The 6000-nt window shown below is 45.0% G+C and overlaps 1 protein-coding gene across 2 annotated transcripts in view; it reads right to left on the reverse strand.

Annotated features, from left to right (window-relative positions):
• The window catches only part of AGPAT1 (1-acylglycerol-3-phosphate O-acyltransferase 1), a 485786-nt gene extending 480720 nt beyond the window's left edge, over positions 1-5066 (reverse strand). The window contains exon 1 of one of the 2 annotated variants that reach the window (XM_069634940.1): positions 4895-5066. The gene's annotated coding sequence lies outside the window, so the exon portion shown is untranslated. The remainder of the gene's footprint in view (positions 1-4894) is intronic. The other variant, XM_069634937.1, reaches the window with a different exon arrangement.
• Between the last annotated feature and the right edge of the window lie 934 nt (positions 5067-6000).

A 6000-nucleotide genomic window follows, 5' to 3' on the forward strand; every position in this document is an offset into this window, starting at 1 on the left:
ACCTCTCCAGATCATCCAGAGCCAACAGCATATCATCTGCAAACAGCCACATTTTTTGTTTCAAACCCCAACTCGAAAGTCCCACCACCTCATCCGCCTCCCTAATCGCCTCAGCTAATGGTTCTATGGCAATCACAAATAATAGCGGCGACAAAGGGCACCCTTGTCTAGTTCCTCTCTCCAGCACAAACCTCCCAGATCGCAAACCATTAGTGTTAACCTCAGCCGTGGGAGCAGCATACAGCAGCCTAATCCAAGAAACAAATTTCGCACCGAAACCCATCCTTGACAAAACCGAAAAAAGAAAATCCCAATTTATTCTGTCGAAAGCTTTCTCAGCATCCAACGACAACATAGCACAATCTCCCTGACGTCCCTCCGACTTTGAAATAGTATTCAATACCTTCCTAATGTTACTAGAGGTCTTCCTAACTTTTACAAATCCAGATTGGTCAACATGAATCAGTGTCGGGAGCAGATTTTCAATCCGAATTGCCAATAATTTTGCCAGAACTTTGTTATCAACATTTAAAAGACTAATAGGTCTGTAACTCGCGGGCAGAGTATCATCCTTTCCTTTCTTCCGAAAAACAGAAGCATGCCTAGTAGAATCTGGTAGGACATCATTATCAAACGACTCCAAATACATGTCTCTTAAGAGCTGAAGTGCCGATTGAGGGAGCAATCGATAACATTCAGCTGGAAACCCATCAGGGCCGAGGGATTTCCCCACATTTAACTTACTAATAGCCTTCTCAATTTCCCCAACCGTAACATCTGCCTCCAGTAGCGCTGAATCACGGTCACCTATCCTCGAAAGATCCAATCTATCCATCAAAGCTTCACCCCTCCCGGTCACTTCAGGTTCATTCTTGTACAGATTCACATAAAAGTCTTGAAAAACCTTATTTATTTCACCAGGATGATATGTAATCTTACCATTCCCATCACGAATCGCCGGTATTGCCCTTTCAGCATCCCTCTTCCTCAGTCTATAAGCCAACCACCTATCACACTTCTCACCCTTCTCGTAGTAAGCACATTTAAGATAAAAGTGACATCGGTCTGCACGTTCATCTATCATTGACTTCAGCTCTCTTCTCGTCTTTTTCAATTCTGCCATCACTTCAGCCCCAACCTGGCCCGCCATAACTCTCTTGGATAGATCATTCAACTTTCCCCCCAGCAATGCCTCCCTGTCATCAGCCTGCCTCTTAAGTCCACTAGAAACAGCAATCAAGTGCCCTCTCATTGTACACTTCAGAGCCTCCCAAACCATACTTGGACGAACTTCCCCCGCATGATTACTCGCCACAAAACAATCTATCTCCCTCTGCAACGTATCCACCACGTCATCTCTATGCAATAAGGCAACATTCAACCTCCAGGAATTACGCCTCTTTAGGGCATATCTCAACCGTAGCTGCAGAGTCACATGCACATGATCAGACAACAATATACTGCCAATTTCGCTCTTCTTATAAAATTCTGTCATCTTGCCGGCCGTTAAAAACATGTCCAGCCTAGAATACACCGAATGCGCTCCTGAAAAAAAAGTATACCCACGAGAGATCGGATGCTCCAACCTCCAACCATCTTTTAGATCATGTTCCAAAACTAAATCATCCAAAGCCAAGTGCTGCCTGTCAGCACCCCACTTAGCCGAATTCCAACTCCTGTCCATACTGGAGTTAAATACAACATTAAAGTCACCACCCAAGATAATGTCCCGCGAACCCATGTCTTGTAAGGCCTGCGCCACTTTTCTAAAAAAAAGTTCCATCATCCACTGACGGCGAGTAAATATTACACAGAGATACCACTTGGCCCTGTACTTCTATTAACAGAATCACCATCCGCCCATCCCTATCCGACATCTCTTTCAAAACCTTTATAGGAGTGTTCCTCCTAATCAGTACCGCAACTCCTCTTGATCTCGAATTGAATGAAGCACCATAAACCTTCCCCACCCAGCCTTTCCTCAGCCTTTCAACCTCATCTCATCTTTCATTAAATGTGTCTCCTGTAAGAAACAAATATCCGCCTTTAACTCATCCAAATAATGCAACACTTTCATTCTCTTCTTCACATTATTCAACCCATTTACATTCCATGTCACAAGTCGTAGATCATCACCCATCTTCTTTCCGCCAAACCAATCCCAGCACAAATTCAACTGACCAACTATTAAATCAGAAAGACCTGGTAAAATATGTACACCCACACCATATAAACCCAACCCACCCCCGCTGAAACAGATGCAGAAAGCAAACCACAACGCAACGTAACAATACAAGAAATACATTTCAAAGCCCCAATGTCCCGGCCCACCCCCCAAACATAACGAACTCACATTTCAAATCCCTAAAGCATACGTAACTTTGATCCGAAAACTCCCCATCCCCCACCACTGAAGCACACCCCCCCATATTACCCATGTCTTCATGCAAATATGACTATCACCACAGAACCCCATAGATTATCCAGTACATCATAATCAAAGTACATAGAACCATACTGCTGCAATACATGTCCCACCACAAACTCACCTCCCACACAAATCAATTGCACAAGTTTTCCAGATAAAATGAAAAAGTTGTTCCAAGCAACCCACATACCACAATAATAAATTCTCATCACCTTACTAGAATATTCATACCATTAACCTCAATGTACTCTGAGAACCCAACCCTACGAGTTGCTCCACACTGCAGACAGGCTATAAATCTGTACCAGACACACCACTACGTGAACTATACGAAACATCAAAAATAGTAGCCAGACCACCCCCTCCTGCCCTCCCAACATACCTGAGCGCCCAAGCAGAACAGCATAATATGGCCTTGTCAAACTCAGATCTAAACTTGGAAACATATTTTAGAAATCATATACTGCGCACAATAATTTTTCATGCACACCACCGACAGAACAACCCTTGACGGCACATAGTAAAGTCATGGTGGTAGACTTGAAAAGGGTGCACAAAGCAACTGCCGCATTCATCCTCAAATTCACTGCACATATATATTCCTCCTCATTGACCACACATGTCCCATAAACCCCATTAGTGCATCCAACATTAATTCGACAAATGTGGTAAAAACAGGTGCCATTAACCAGTTTGATGGCACTGCGGGTAACAGAAGGAAGCAGCGAAAACTGGGCAGGCACAAAGAGTGACATAGACACACTAGGCTAGTTCCCTTCACTAGGATATGTACACAAGCTGCCCACACCCATTGGACCCAAGTTTAAATCAACTATTGAACGCACAGTATGCACACACTCTTTTGTTACCATGTTACTTCCAACACTCAGGTCGCACCTCATTTTCCTCAGAAAAGGGCCTTTTAAGAACGACTTTTTCTGTGGCCCTGTACATCCTGAGGCAAATCAGTGTGGCAAAAAAAGAAGACCCTAGTGTATTTCATTTCGGTGACCTCAAAACTGCGGCATGACAAAACGCACCTAGCTACAGCTGTCTTTCGTGGGCCGTAGGGTGTGGGAAGTGCCGCCGTTTTATATTGTGGTCAATCAACCAGAGATTGCACCATCTCCCAGGTGCAGGGACATCCATATGCTACAATAAAACACGTTTCATGCAGGTAAAAGTGTAGTGCACCTCCCCAGGAGCACCCCATCCGCCCCCCGAGCCCAAGCCGGAACCCCGCCCACTCCAGGCAGCAATCAATGCACGCCCTCCGGACCCGCCAGCGACCATGCCCAGTGTCCCCCCGCACTCCCCAGGCGCACAAACCAGGCCCAGGCCGATGGCGGAAAGAAATGCCCAGGCGCCTACTTGCTTCACCAAAAGCCATCACCCCCCCAGGCTCAGCCCCCGAACCCAGAGAACGCAATATGCCACCAAACACAGCCACCAACAAGCCCAGCGAGCACACACCAATCACCACCCGGGATAAACAAAGCCCCCGCCCAAGCCCAGAGGGCGGACTAGGCGCCCCCAAAAAGGCGAACCCCCCACACTGAATAATATACCTTGTAAATATACCATGTCAATTGTTACATATTCTCACTATGTAAATACTCATTTGTGATGACCTTTTATGCTGTTGCAAATTAATTACTGTATGCTTCTGTAAAATGCTTATGTTATACTACTGTGAGAAATGCGCCCAGAAGCTTACTGACTTGGGTGCTAACACAAATAAATACAATGCTTTCCTCAAAGCATACTCCAGCAATTGAAAGACAAGGATGCAGTACCACAGGATGCTGCCAGAGGTCCCTCAAAGCAGACTCCAGGTTTCAAAATTCAAGGGTGCAGTACCACAGGCTGCTGCTAGAGGTCCCTTGAAGCAGACACCAGTATTGGAAATTCAAGGGTGCAGTATCACAGCCTGCTGCTAGAGGTCCCTTGAAGCAGACACCAGTATTGGAAATTCAAGGGTGCAGTATCACAGCCTGCTGCTAGAGGTCCCTTGAAGCAGACACCAGTATTGGAAATTCAAGGGTGTAGTACCACAGGCTGTTGCTAGAGGTCCCTCGAGGCGGACTCCAGGAGAAAAAGAGGCGATACTCAGGCTAATGCATGTAAAAAAAAAAAAATTATAATATCCCAGACAATCCAGACCCATTGGTATGCTGCAGCGTAAATCCCTTATGACATCTTCATCCCTCTGCAGCTTTCCGACAATTCTCAAACCAAAAATCCATTTCATTGCAGTACAAACGTTTGTGTGTCGGAACGAATCATAGAGCAGAGGCAAATTAAGCAACACCTCTGTGGGGCAGCGCCAGGTCTGCTATACAGATTAGATTGGATTGGATTGAGGAAAGAAAATATTAATCTCCCCTGGTGAACGCACACAACATCCTTAAGTACTGGTGACATTGAGGCAGCTACGTGTAATCTTCAAAGACTCTCCCCACTCACTCTAACATTGAAGCACAAGCCGTGTCCTCGAGTCCGCTCGCCAACATATGCGACGTTCCAGAAGAAGCTAATACGCTGCACATCATCCATGTAAACACACCAGCCAGCAATACATTTCCAATCCTCTTCCTGCTATTGAGTGTAAACGATGCAGCGTAGGATGTGCTTCACGCCAAGAAGTTCCAAGTGACCTCTCTCGCCCAGCAGGTCCTTTCTTCCAATAAAAATCACTCCACAGCCATGAAATGAAGCAGGGGAAATGCACGAGCAGAATCAGTGACGAAGTGAGTGCATTTTTCAAACAAACGAGTTGTTCAACTATGGCAGGTCTGCGGTGCCATTTTAAAAATGCTGAAAACCAGAATATGAATGTAAAAAAATACATTTAAAATTTTAAACAAAGTCATAAATCCATGGGTTACAGGAGGTGTGCAAACAGTGATTTTAAACATTTTTGTTGAGTAGAGGTTCCAACAGCCCACTGCTTCTTTCGGATCTGTAGTAACCCTTTCACCTCCTGGGAGAGCAACAGTTAGTATATTATTTCTGTTAAGGAATGCTTTCAACCCCACAAGTTTAGCCAGATCCTTAGCTTCCTTAAATGAGTTCCTGATAATCAAAGACTCTTTTGGATAATCGGGGTAAATACAAATCTGCTTCCCCCTGTAGATGACATTACCCTTCCTCCTTGCATTCCTGAGGATATCCTCTTTAATCCTGGTACAAACAAGGGAAAGGAGAATCTGTCTTGCATTTGGATTGCCCGTTCTGCCAACCCTATAGACATTATCAATGTCACCTGGAGAGACTTGTTCACATCCAAATGAGGACTTCAAAATGTCCAACACCAGCAGTAATAAATCCTCTGCGTTATCCTCCACTACACCAACCAGTCACAAGTTCTTACTTCTCATCTTCAAGTGCAACTCCAAATTTTTATCTCTCCCCTTCTGTACTTCTTCCTTCAAGCTGTTATATGCCCTGAAGCTGCCAGCTATCTCTCCAGATATTGATGCTGATCCAGTTTCCAAGGCAGAAACTCTGCAGTCCAGCTGGGAGACCTTCAGAGACATATCCTCCATAGCAGACTTAACATCCCCTACATC

This window comes from Ambystoma mexicanum, chromosome 13 (genome assembly GCF_040938575.1).
Source record: "Ambystoma mexicanum isolate Mex_15411 chromosome 13, UKY_AmexF1_1, whole genome shotgun sequence".
NCBI lineage: Eukaryota > Metazoa > Chordata > Amphibia > Caudata > Ambystomatidae > Ambystoma > Ambystoma mexicanum.